Source organism: Hemitrygon akajei, chromosome 14 (assembly GCF_048418815.1).
Source record: "Hemitrygon akajei chromosome 14, sHemAka1.3, whole genome shotgun sequence".
Classification (NCBI taxonomy): Eukaryota; Metazoa; Chordata; class Chondrichthyes; order Myliobatiformes; family Dasyatidae; genus Hemitrygon; species Hemitrygon akajei.
The window spans coordinates 27413550-27426334 of NC_133137.1; the positions used below are offsets into that span (position 1 = coordinate 27413550).

Below are 12785 nucleotides of genomic sequence, written 5' to 3' on the forward strand. Positions count from 1 at the left end.
CATTTGTATGCGTACCCTCCACCAGTACATCACCAAGGCCCGGACTGACGAGAACATCCCACAGCAATGGAGAAATGCTGTAATTTATAAGAACAAGGGTGACAAGGCCATCTGCAGCAATAGTAGGGGCATATCACTCCTTTCTGTTGCTGGAAAGGTCTGGCTAAGGTGATGCTTCAGAGGCTCATCAGCAACATCACCGAGTCAATGCTGCCTGAATCGCAGTGTGGATTTAGGAAGAACAAGAGCATGATCGACATGATCTTCACAGCCCTGCAGCTTCAGGAAAAGTGCCGGGAGCAATATCAAGACCTGTTTATGGCCTTTGTCGACCTCTCCAAAGCATTCAACACTGTGTAGAGAGAGCTCTTATGGAATGTCCTCCTCAGGTTTGGCTGTCCCAGTAAAGTTGTTAATATCCTCTGCCAGTTCCCTGATGGGATGACTGCTCGGGTGACCATAGGAGGACAAGAGTCCGAGCCCTTCCTTGTACGCACAGGGGTGAAGCAGGGGTGTGTGCTAGCACCAGTGCTCTTTAACATCTTCCTCCTGTATGTTACCAAGCTTCTCCACAACGAGATTGAGGACAGCAGAGGTGTGGCAATGGACGTCAGATTAGATAGCAACCTCTTTGACATCAGGAGGCTCCATGCAACCACCAAACTCCGTAGAGAACGGGTCCTGGAGCTGCAGTATGCAGACGACTGTGCTCTTGTGGCCCATACTCCAGAGGATCTTCAGATTGTCCTTGCTGTGGCGGTGAGAGCGTACAGCAGGATGGGGCTGACCGTCAATACCACCAAGACAGAAGTGGTTTGCCAATGGAGTACCAGTGTCCCACCCACCCTACCCGCCTTCACTGTTGGTGATGAAAAGCTGTCAGTAGTGCCATCTTTCAAATATCTGGGGAGCATTCTCTGTGAGGACAGCGGCATTGACAACGACATCCAGAGCCACATTAAACAGTCATCAGCTGCCTTTGAGAGACTTTGGCATAGAGTCTTTCAGAACAGGAGCCTTCGTCCCTCCACAGAGGTCGCCGTATACCAAGCGGACTGTGTCACCACCCTCCTTTATAGCTGTGAAGCTTGGGTAACCTACAGCTGCCACATCAAGTCCTTGGAGTACTTCCACATAAGCTGCCTCCAGTGCATCCTGGGAATTACCTGGCGTGAGTGGGTGCCTCACATTGAAATACTTGTAAAGACCAACTGCAGAAGTATTGAGGCCATGATCACCCAGCATCAGTTGCAGTGGCTGGGGCACGTGATAAGGATGCCCCCATGTCGGCTACCCCGCAGAGTGTTATACGGCCAGCTACACCATGGTCGACGCTCAGCTGGAGAGCTGAAGAAGCGCTGTAAGGATCAAATGAAGAATGCTTTAAGGAAGTGCAAGATCAGATCCGAGGACCTGGAGGATGTTAATGCTGACTGTAACACTTAGCGACAGCTGTGTAGGGATGGGGTTCACATTCTGGAGATGGAAAGAACAACCAGAAGACAGCAGAAGAGAGCCAGGAGAAATGCAGCCATGGTTGCCATCACTACCACCACTACCACATATACACGTCCCACCTGCAATAGAACTTGTGGGTCTAGGATAAGACTGTAGTCATTAAAGATCTCACCGTTAAAGGAGTGGGCATCGTCATCAATTTCGATGGACAACTGAAGAAGAAGAATGTGTGTGTGTGTGTCTGTATACAAGCTAAGAGAATACAGGCAATCAGATCCATTCCCCTAACACACCTAATCCACAGTCATATATATCGTCACAAATGAGAAAATCTGCAGATGCTGGAAATCCAAGCAACACACACAAAATGCTGGAAGAACTCAGCAGGCCAGGCGGCATCTATGGAAAAGAGTACAGTCGTCGTTTCAGGCAGAGACCCTTCAGCAGGACTCTCGAAGGGTCTCGGCCTGAAACATTGACTGTACTCTTTTCCATAGATGCTGCCTGGCCTGCAAAATTCCTCCAGCATTCTGTGTGTGTGTCATATATATATATAGTGTTTATTTACCCTTAGAAAGTCCGCACACGATCACTTACTGCCTTAGACTCCTGACACAGTCCACAGACAATGTCTGCACACCTTTATGCAGGATTCATCCATTCATTATGTACCATGTTGTATGACATGGGTGATCGTGGCCTTTCCATGACCATAACTGTCCTTGGAAAATTTTTCTACAGAAGTGGTTTGCCAGTGCCTTCTTCTGGGCAGTGTCTTTACAAGATGGGTGACCCCGGCTATTATCAATACCCTTCAGAGATTGTCTGCCTGGTGTCAGTGGCCGCATGACTAGGACTTGTGACATGCACCAGTTACTCATACGATCATCCACCATCTGCTCCCATGGCTTCAAGTAACCATGATTGCAGGGGGTGGGGATGGGGAGACTAAGCAGCTGCTACACCTTTCCCAAGAGTGACCTGCAGGCCAGCAGAGGGATGGGCTGCCTTCCACCTCCTTTGGTAGAGATGTATCTCCACCCTGACATCCATGTACAGGATTTTACAACAGTTACATGATGCAAACATAGGGCATTTGCCCCAGCAATAGGGCCTCCTCCTGTCCAATCAATCAGCACAAGCCTTTGTCTCTGCTGTCTAACCTCCCCTTAATATATGTACATTCTTTATTTCAAATAGTTGGCTCTACGTTTTCATCACTCTCTGCTTAAAAATATTCATCTGATGTACTATTTAAAATGGAGATGGCTATTCTTTCATAATGGTCCCTCATTATTTCTTCCCTGCAAGAGAGGAAACACAATTAAAATCTTCAATAATTTTACTGAATTAATTGAATAACAGAGTCACACTGGCACAATAACACCTCTTTTGGCCTACAATGTCCATGGCAAATACTGTCCCCATCTACACTAATCCCATTTATCAAAATTTGGTCTGCAGCCTTCTGTGCATTAGGGATTCAAGTGCTTGTTTAGTTACTTTTAAAATATTGTCAGAATATCTTCTTCAACACCCACTCAGGCAATGTGATCCAAATTCAATAACTTACTGAGTTAAAAAATCTTCCCCAGATCCCTTCTACATCTTCTATTACTTAAACTAAACAAACAGCCTTACATGTGCAATTGGACTGTACTCACTGGAATTTAAAAGAATGAGGGGAGATCTCAGATGCAGAGCTGGCTTTCCCACAGAAGGCAAAGAGTGGTAGTACACGAGTCATATTCTGCATGGAGGTCGGAGACCAGTGGTGTGCCTCAGGGATCTGTTCTGGGACCCCTACTGTCCGTGATTTTTATAAATGACCTTGATGAGGTAGTGGTGGGATGGCTTAGTAAATTTGCTGATGACACAAAGGTTGGAGGTGTTGTGGATAGTGTGGAGGGCTGTCAGAGGTTACAGCGGGACATTGATAGGATGCAAAACTGGGCTGAGAAGTGGCAGATGGATTTAACCCAGGTAAGTGTGAGGTGGTTCATTTTGGTAGGTCAGTTATGATGGCAGCATATAGTATAAATGGTAAGACTCTTGGCAGTGTGGAGGATCAGAGGGAGTTCAGCATCCAAGTCCATAGGACACTCAAAGCTGCTATGCAGTTTGATTCTCTGGTTAAGAAGGCATACAGTGCATTGTGGGACTGAGTTTAAGAGCAGAGAGGTAATGTTGCAGCTATATAGGACCTTGGCCAGACCCGACTTGGAGTACTGTGCTCAGTTCTGGTCGCCTCACTATAAGAAGGATGTGGAAACCATAGAAAGGGTGAAGAGGAGATTTACAAGGATGTTGCATGGATTTAGGAGCATGCCTTATGAGAATAGGTTGAGTGAACTCGGCCTTTTCTCCTTAGAGCGACGGAGGATGAGAGGTGACCTGATAGAGGTGTATAAGATGATGAGAGGCATTGATCATGTAGATAGTCAGAGGCTTTTTCCCAGCGCTGAAATGGCTAGCATGAGAGGGCACAGTTTTAAGCTGCTTGAAAGTAGGTACAGAGGAGATATCAGTGGTAAGTTTTTTTATGCAGAGAGTGGTGAGTGCATGGAATGGGCTGCCAGTGACGGTGGTGGAGGCAGATACGTTAGGGTCTTTTAAGAGACTCCTGAACAGGTATATGGAGCTCAGAAAAATAGAGGGCTATGCGTAATCCTAGGTAATTTCTAAGGTAAGGACATGTTTGACACAGCTTTGTGGGATGAAGGGCTTGTATTGTGCTGTAGGTTTTCTATGTTCCTATGTTTCTATCTCATTGAAACCTGTTGAAAGGCCTCAATAGAATGGATGTCGAGAGCATGTTTCCTATGGTGGGGGAGTCTAAGACCAGAGGACTGATGCACCATCAATAACTCTCGGAGACAGGAGGCAAACAATAGGCTTTTATTAGCTGCAGAAGTGACCACAACATCTTGGAGACTGAGGGAGGAGCAGTGCCTCCAATCGCCTTTATACAGGGGTCTGTGGGAGGAGCCACAGGAGCAGTCAGCAGAGGGGCGTGTCCAGACAGGTATACACATAGTTTACCACATTCACCCCCCCCCCTTTGTTTTAAAGGAGAGTCCCCACGGGGCGAAGTTTCTCACAAGTATATTTACAGGTTAAGTCTATCAGGTGGTCGAGTCCGTCGCTGCGATCTACGTAGCACCGGTGGTGATTGCACCGGTGACGGTGGTTGTGCTGGCTCCGGCCTGACTTGAGGTGCCAGCCCGTTCGGCGTCAGTAATCTCTCATGCGTGTGCCTGGTGCCCGGTATGGGAGTGTTGTGAGGAGTTTGCGTAGGGCTTGGTGTGCGCGCGGGCCTTGGCTGAGAGGAGAGTGTGTGCGGGGTCTCGTGGGTGTATATATATATGTACATCGGTGGGTATGGGGTTCATAGTCACCGTGGAGTGTTCGGGGTAGGGGTCTGGTGCTCCTGTGGGCGCCAGGTCGTGGACGGAGACCGTGTCCTCCTGCCCATCAGGTAAGACCACGTAGGCATACTGGGGGTTTGCATGAAGTAGGTAAACCCTCTCGACCAGCGGGGAGTATTTATTGCTCCTCGCATATTTCCGGAGCAGCACTGGCTCTGGGGACGTCAGCCAAGCCAGTAGGGTGGTTCCAGTGGCAGACTTCCTGGGAAAAGAAAAGAGTGGCTTATGAGGGGTGGCATTGGTGGACGTGCATAACAGGGAGCGGATGGAGTGGAGTGCCTCGGGGAGGACCTCCTGCCAGCGAGAGACCGGCAACCCTTTTGACTTAAGGGCTAAAAGTGTGGCCTTCCACACTGTGGCATTCTCCCTCTCCACCTGTCCATTCCCCCGGGGATTATAGCTCGTGGTCCTACTAGTAGCAATACCCCTAGCCAGCAGGTACTGGTGCAGCTCGTCACTCATAAACGAGGACCCTCTATCACTGTGGATATAGCAGGGATATCCGAACAGAGTGAAGAGCTGGCGCAGAGCTTTTATGATGGACGTGGCAGTGGTATCAGGGCAGGGGATTGCAAAGGGGAACTGCGAGTACTCATCGATTATGTTGAGAAAGTAGACATTGCGGTTGGTGGAGGGAAGGGGGCCCTTAAAGTCGACACTCAGTCACTCAAAGGGCCGGGTGGCCTTGATAAGTTGTGCCTTTTCAGGACGGTAGAAGTGCGGTTTGCACTCAGCGCAGACTTGACAGTCCCTGGTCATCGTCCTGATTTCCTCAAGGGAGTAAGGCAGGTTCTGGGCTTTCACGAAATGGTAAAGTCGGGTGACCCCCAGGTTGCAAAGATCTGCATGGAGGGCATATAGCCGGTCGAGCTGCGTGCTGGCACACGCTTCCTGGGATAGGGCATCAGGGGGCTCATTGAGCCTTCCAGGCCGGTACAGGATATCATAGTTGTAGGTGGAGTGTTCTATTCTCCACCTCAAAATTTTATCATTTTTGATTTTGCCCCGCTGTTGGTTGCTGAACATGAACGCAACTGAGTGTTGGTCAGTCAGCAAGGTGAACCTTCTGCCAGTGAGATAGTGCCTCCAGTGCCTAATAGCTTCCACTATGGCCTGGGCTTCTTTCTCCACCGCGGAGTGCCGAATTTCAGGGCCTTGAAGGGTACGAGAGAAGAATGCTACCAGCCTTCCTGCCTGATTGAGGGTAGCAGCCAGCGTGAAGTCAGAGGCGTCACTCTCTACTTGGAAGGGAATGGTCTCGTCCACCGCATGCATCGTTGCTTTGGCAATGTCCCCTTTAATGCGGCTGAAGGCCGCGTGGGCCTCGGCTGAGAGTGGAAATGCAGTGGACTTGACCAGGGGGTGGGCCTTGTCTGCGTAGTAAGGGACCCATTGGGTGTAATAGGAAATAAGCCCATGGCACTGGTCCACCATCCGGTCCATTTCCCTCCGGAAGACAGAGACACCATTCGTGACACTGAAGGGGACGTGCAGGAAGTGATAGAGCCTGCCGCCCGCCTCGAAGGCGGTGCAGGGGCGGTCCTCCGGGCAGATGAGGAGCTGATGGTAAGCGGATTTCAGGTCTATAGTTGAGTACACCTTGTACTGAGCTATCTGATTGACCATATCCGCGATGCGGGGTAGGGGGTACGCGTCAAGCTGCGTGAACCTATTGATGGTCTGGCTATAGTCCACGACCATCCTATTTTTCTGCCCGTTCTGAACAACAAACACCTGGGCCTTCCAAGGACTTGTGCTTGGCTCAATGATCCCCTCCCTGAGCAGCCGCTGCGCCTCCGACTTAATGAAGGCCCTGTCCCCGCGCAGTACCTCCTGCTTTTAGTTGCCACAGGTTTACAGTCGGGGGTCAGGTTGGCGAACAGTGGTGGGGGAGGGATCTTGAGGGTGGAGAGGCTGCAAGTGGTGACAGTAGCGCAGCTGTTGGCATGGTGTTGGGTGGGATGTGCGGGTCGGTGTGTGTGTGTGGTCAGTAGCGGGGTATATGACGAAGCCCCACAAAACTGAGGATTTCTGACAGTGATTGGTGGGAGGGGCCCGTCATACTCCATTGTCACACTTTTCAGGTGGCTCTGGAAGTCGAGCCCCAATAGCACAGGGGCACACAGTTGAGGCATGACCAGTAACGCAAAGTCCCGATATTCTGTGCCCTGCACCACCAATGTTGCTACACAACCCCCCCCCCCCCCCCCGGATGTCTGTGGAATGCGATCCAGAAGCCATGGTGATCCTCTGGCTTACCGGCTGTGTCACGAGTCCTCAGTGTTGCACAGTGTCCGGGTGAATAAAACTCTCAGTGCTGCCCATGCCAAACAGGCAGCTAGTCCTGTGCCCCTCCACCAGGATGTCCATCATTGACCTTGCAAGCTGGTGTGGAGCGCTTTCGTCGAGGGTTACGGAGGCCAGAGTTGAACCGCCGTCTTGGTGTCCGGTAAGCACTCATGGGTCGGAGGAGGGGCGAGGTGGTGCCGACAAAGATGGCCGCCCCCATGCCTCGCACGAGGCGGGCAGGCAAGATGGCGGCAACCAAGATGGCTGCCCCCATGCCTCGCACAAGGCGGGCAGGCAAGATGGCGACCCCCATGCCTCGCACGCAGCATTGCTCGACCCCGCTCGCGGTTTAGACTTACAGGCCTTGGCGAAGTGGCCCTTCTTTCCGCAGCTGGAGCAAGTAGCTTCTCTGGCCGGGCAGTGTTTTCGGGGGTGCTTTTCGAGTCCGCAGAAGTAACACTGCGCGGACTTGCGACTGGCAGCAGCTGTGGTTGATTCGCCGGCAGGTGGCAGGGTCTGCAGCGTCCACGGGACCGGCCGGAGATTGCGCGGCTGGACAGCGTCAGCATTGTGCAGAGCAGCCTCCAGTGTGTCGGCCAGCTCAATCGCCGACTGTAAGGTAAATTCGGCATTTTCCAGCAGGCACTGGTGCATGTACACTGACCTGATCCCCGTAACGAAGGTGTCTCGTACCAGGAGCTCCGCATGCTGTTCCGCCCTCAGTCCCCTGCAGTTGCAGGCCCGCACGAGTGTCTGTAGGGCCCGGACAAACTCAGCGCTCGACTCTCTGGCCCGCTGCTGCCGCGTCGCTAAGCGATGTCTTGCGTAAACGGTGTTCACCGGCCACAGGTACTGTCTTTTGAGAGCGTCCAGTGCCCCTTGGCAGGTCGGCAGGTCTCTGATAAGGGAGTATGCCCGCGTACTGACTCTGGAGAGGAGAACTCTGTGTATGATAGCAGGCTCAGTCACGCGAATCTCTTCCAGGTACGATTGGAAACATGCAAGCCAGAGTTCAAAGGCAACGGCTGCTTCGGGAGCTTGAAGATCAATGTCCAATTTATCTGGGCGTAAAATGCTCTCCATGTTTTAAATTTGCAGCTAATAAAATTGATGCACCATCAATAACTCTGGGAGACAGGAGGCAAGTGATAGACTTTTATTAGCTGCAAAAGTGACCACAACATCTTGGAGACTGAGGGAGGAACAGTGCCTCTAATCGCCTTTATACAGGGGTCTGTGGGAGGAGCCACAGGAGCAGTCAGCAGAGGGGCGTGTCCAGACAGGTATACACATAGTTTACCACAAGGACACAGCCTCAGAATAGAGGGACGTTCATTTAAAGTGGAGATGAGGAGGGATTATTTTAGCCAGATGGTGGTGAATCTGTGGAATTCATTGGCTTAGGAGGCTGTGGAGGTCTAGGCATTAAGGCAGAGGTTGATAGATTCTAGATTAGTAACGCATGATGGGATATGGGGAGAAGGCAGGAGATTGGTGCTGAGAGAGAAATTGATCAGCCATGATGAAATGGTGGAGCAGACCCAATGGGCCAAATGGCCTAATTCTGCTCCTATATCTCATGGGTCAATTTGTACTTCTGCCTTCAGAATGTTGTGGAGGCCTCAATAAGTTCCTTCAACAGTGTCACATGACATCATGGGAGCAGGTGGTGGATATCACAAGTCCTGGCTATGTGACCAGTGACGTGAGGCAGACAAACCCTGAAGTGTATTGACAATGGCTGGGGTTACCTGTCTTGTAAGGACACTGCCCAGAAGAAGGCAATGGCAAACCACTTCTGTAGAAAAATTTGAAAAGAAAAATCATGGTCAAAGACGATGACTGCCCACGGCGTATGACGTGGCACATAATGATGATGATGACAGATAGGTCAGAACCTTACTTGTGAAGGAAGGAATGTTAAATATTAGGGGGCATGAATTTAAGGTGAGACGGTGAAGTCCAAAGGGGGCAGGATTTTTACACAGAGTGGTTGTGCCTGGAATGGGCTGCTAGTATTGTAGGTGGAAGCAGATATGATAGCAGTGTTTAAGAGGTTGTTAGGAAGATATATGGAAATGCAGGGAATATAGATCATGTACAGGCAGAAGACAATTAATTTAATTTGGTATCATGTTCAGTGCAGATACTGCATTGTGGGTCGAAAAATATGTTGCAGTACTGTACATATGTTCTCTGTGTCAATGTTGACTTTTCTTGCATGTGGTCATTTTTAAACTTGGAGCAGAGGATATTCATCAGCAACCTTCTCCATCTCCTTTTTAAACCCCCTTCCTAAATTCAAGGGCATTTTGATTGAATTGTGCCAATCCTGTTGCTTGCCACGCTGAGATCCTTTACCAGCTGGGAGATGGCACAGTTGTTCAATAAATAGGCTGAATTCCTGTCGGGCATCTTCCACTCATTTTAATTCAGCATCATGCAGGCAAGGAAACAAACATTGACAGCTTCTCCTACACCACTGGGCACTGGATAAAGCTCTGAGAACTTTGGCCATGTTCTACTGGGGCATTTGCTACTGCAGACATGTTGGTTGTGGGCAGAGAACTTAATCAGCTCCATCATGAGCACTAGCCTCCATTGTATCCAGGACATCTGCGAGGAGCGATGCCTCAAAAAGGCAGCATCCATCATTAAGGACCCCTTGGTCATGCCCTGTTGTCATTGCTATCATCACTTAACCACACATCACTTTGCGACAACACAGGTGTCAAGCTGTATGGGTCCTAATGCCCTTCCCTTGGACAACAATGGTGGCTTGGAGAGGGGAGACTTGTAGCTTGGACAACTGTCGGTCTTCCATAATAAAACCTTGTCCAGGCTTGCGCCCTGGAAACTTTCCAAGGTGCAAATCCATGGTCTATCGAGACTAACGGAGGTCTACTACTACTGCTATAATCAGGAAGGAGGTACAGAAGCCTGAAAGCACACACTCAATAATTCTGGAACAGCTTCTCCCCCTCTGCCATCTGATTTCTGAATAGACATTGAATCCATGTACACATCTCACTACTTTTTAAAAACGCAAACACGAGGAAATCTGCAGATGCTGGAAATTCAAACAACACACACAAAATGCTGGTGGAACGCAGCAGGCCAGGCAGCATCTCTAGGAAGAAGTACAGTCGACGTATCGGGCCGAAACCCTTCGTCAGGACTAATGAAGGGTCCCGGCCCAAAACGTCGACTGTACTTCTTCCTAGAGATGCTGCCTGGCGTGCTGCATTCCACCATTATTGTGTGTGTGTGTGTGTGTGTGTGTGTGTGTGTGTGTGTGTGTGTGTGTGTGTGTGTGTGTGTGTGTGTGTGTGTGTGTGTGTGTGTGTGTGTGTGTGTGTGTGTGTGTGTGTGTGTGTGTGTGTGTGTGTGTGTGTGTGTGTGTTAGTACTTTTTATTTCTTTTTTGCATTACCTATTTAATTTAACTGTGTAATGCATATGTTAATTGCAATTCATGTTTTTTTCTATTATTATGTATTGCATGATACTACTCCCACAAGTCAACAAATTTCATGACATTTGCCGGTGATATTAAAGCCGGTTCTGATTCTGAGATATGCAGGGCACTGTTTAAACTGAAAACTGAGAGGAAAACCAGGAAGAGAGTGGGCCTGCAATCTTAGCACTTCTACTCTGATTCTCTGAATTGGAGAGAGTAGTGTCTATGTCTGCATACTGGAGGACACTCTGTAGAATTATCTTTGAACAGTTCACTGGAGATCCTCTGAAAGAAGGCTTCTCATTGACAGAGAGCTGAAATTCCCAGTTTAGGCTGAGGACATTGCCCCAAGGAACAACAGCAACAGAACAGATCAAGGAACCTTTGTGAATGGAACTTTTGTCTGAGCTTTTCCTCAGATGAGAAATACTGGCGTCTGTGTATTAGACAAAAATCACATGGGAGCCTGGCCATTCACTATATTTATCTGAGCAGATGACCGAGAGCACTAATGAGCAGATGACGGGACTGTGTGCTCATTATTATGAAGAGATCTCTGGATAAGTACTGTATTTTCCTCATACCTTTATTACTGAGTCTTCTTGGAAAGATCATATTATTTTATTTCTCCAGAACATGTGAAGTAGGAGCAGGAGTAACTGTGCAGCCTTCAGTACAGACACAAGAGTCTGGAGGTGCAGGAATATGGAGCAACACACAACAAAGCTGGAGGAACTCAGCGTGTCAGGCAGTATTGGAGGCCAGGAAGAAATTGTCAACATTTTGGGTCAGGATCCTTCATCTTGACTCAGATTTTGACCTGAAATGTCAATAACTTTTCTCCCTACTGATACTGAGTCCCTCCTGCATATTGTGTGTTGATGCAGCCCTTCAAGTCTGCCTTGCCATTCATAAAGGTCATAGCTGATCAATTCTATTTGCTTGCAATATCCTTATCCCTTTTTCAGAAAGGCATCAATATCCGCTTTGAATGAATTTAACAACTACGTCTCCCTTGCCCTCTTGATCAGAAAATTCTAAAACTTCTCTGTCCTCTGAGTAAAGAAATATCTTCTTATCTTAGTCCTAAACAGCCTGAGCCTTAAGGCTAATATTTCAATATTACCATTCATCAGGATAGGATGAAATTAGCATCATGCCATGGAGAAAGAAAGTTGTGAATAGCAGAATGCACTCAGATATAACAATACATTAATTAAACATTAACAAACAAAAACAGATACACAGCATATAAAAGGCAAGGAGCTGTTCAAAGGAGGAAAGAGAGGGTTAAGATCGATTGGCAGATCTTTGGCATTTGAACATATGATTGTCACTGGTGGTGTTGCATCTCACTCTAGGGGGTCACCTGAGTGGCGGCAGTGCTACTGTCTATGTAGGAATGTAATAGAACAGTCTTAAAAACAGTTACTATGAATGCAAGGATGAAAAGGCATTGCATGTTTATTTCTGTATATAATTTACTTTATTATGAATGATGTTAATTTTGATATTAAAAAGAACACTGGAGAGGAGATAACTTGGAAAATGTGTATCTTGGTTGGCTGATGGTTGTGTTGAGTTGTTCTCCAATCTTGCCAACCCATCTGCAAATATTTCGTCACCATAGGAGGAGAGGTCAGTGGCGCACTTGGAGCGGTGCAGATATTTTGGGTTGGATGAGATTATGAAGCTGAAGGAGTTTACACAATAAGGGACAAAATTGTGGAGTAATTTGAGAGTGATAAATTTAAAACAAATATTTTATACGGAAGTCAGTATTGATTAGCAAGCATAGAAGTGAAGAGTGAATGATGTGCTTTAAAATAGTAGAGTTTTAGATGGCAGTATTTTCGAGGTCTGAAATGATTGAAACCATCCAGGAGAGCTTTGAAAAAATTCAGTGAACTGACAACAAAGGTCAGATTCTCAACATTGAGGAGTGTTTGATGGCTCTGGGCCACTATTCACTGGAGTACAGAAGAATGAGGGGTGACCTCATTGAAACCTATTGAATGTTGAAAGGCATTGATAGAGTGGATGTGGAGAAGATGTTTCCTATGGTGGGGGAGTCTAAGACCAGAGAGCACAGCCTCAAAATAGAGGGACATCCTTTGAGAAGAGAAATTTTTAGCTGTGGAATTCATTGCC

At 48.2% G+C, this 12785-nt stretch overlaps 1 protein-coding gene across 1 annotated transcript in view; it reads left to right on the plus strand.

Moving 5' to 3' along the window:
* Positions 1–12785, plus strand: part of scarf2 (scavenger receptor class F, member 2) — a 110822-nt gene that overhangs the window by 61277 nt on the left and 36760 nt on the right. The gene's annotated exons all lie outside the window — the stretch shown is intronic.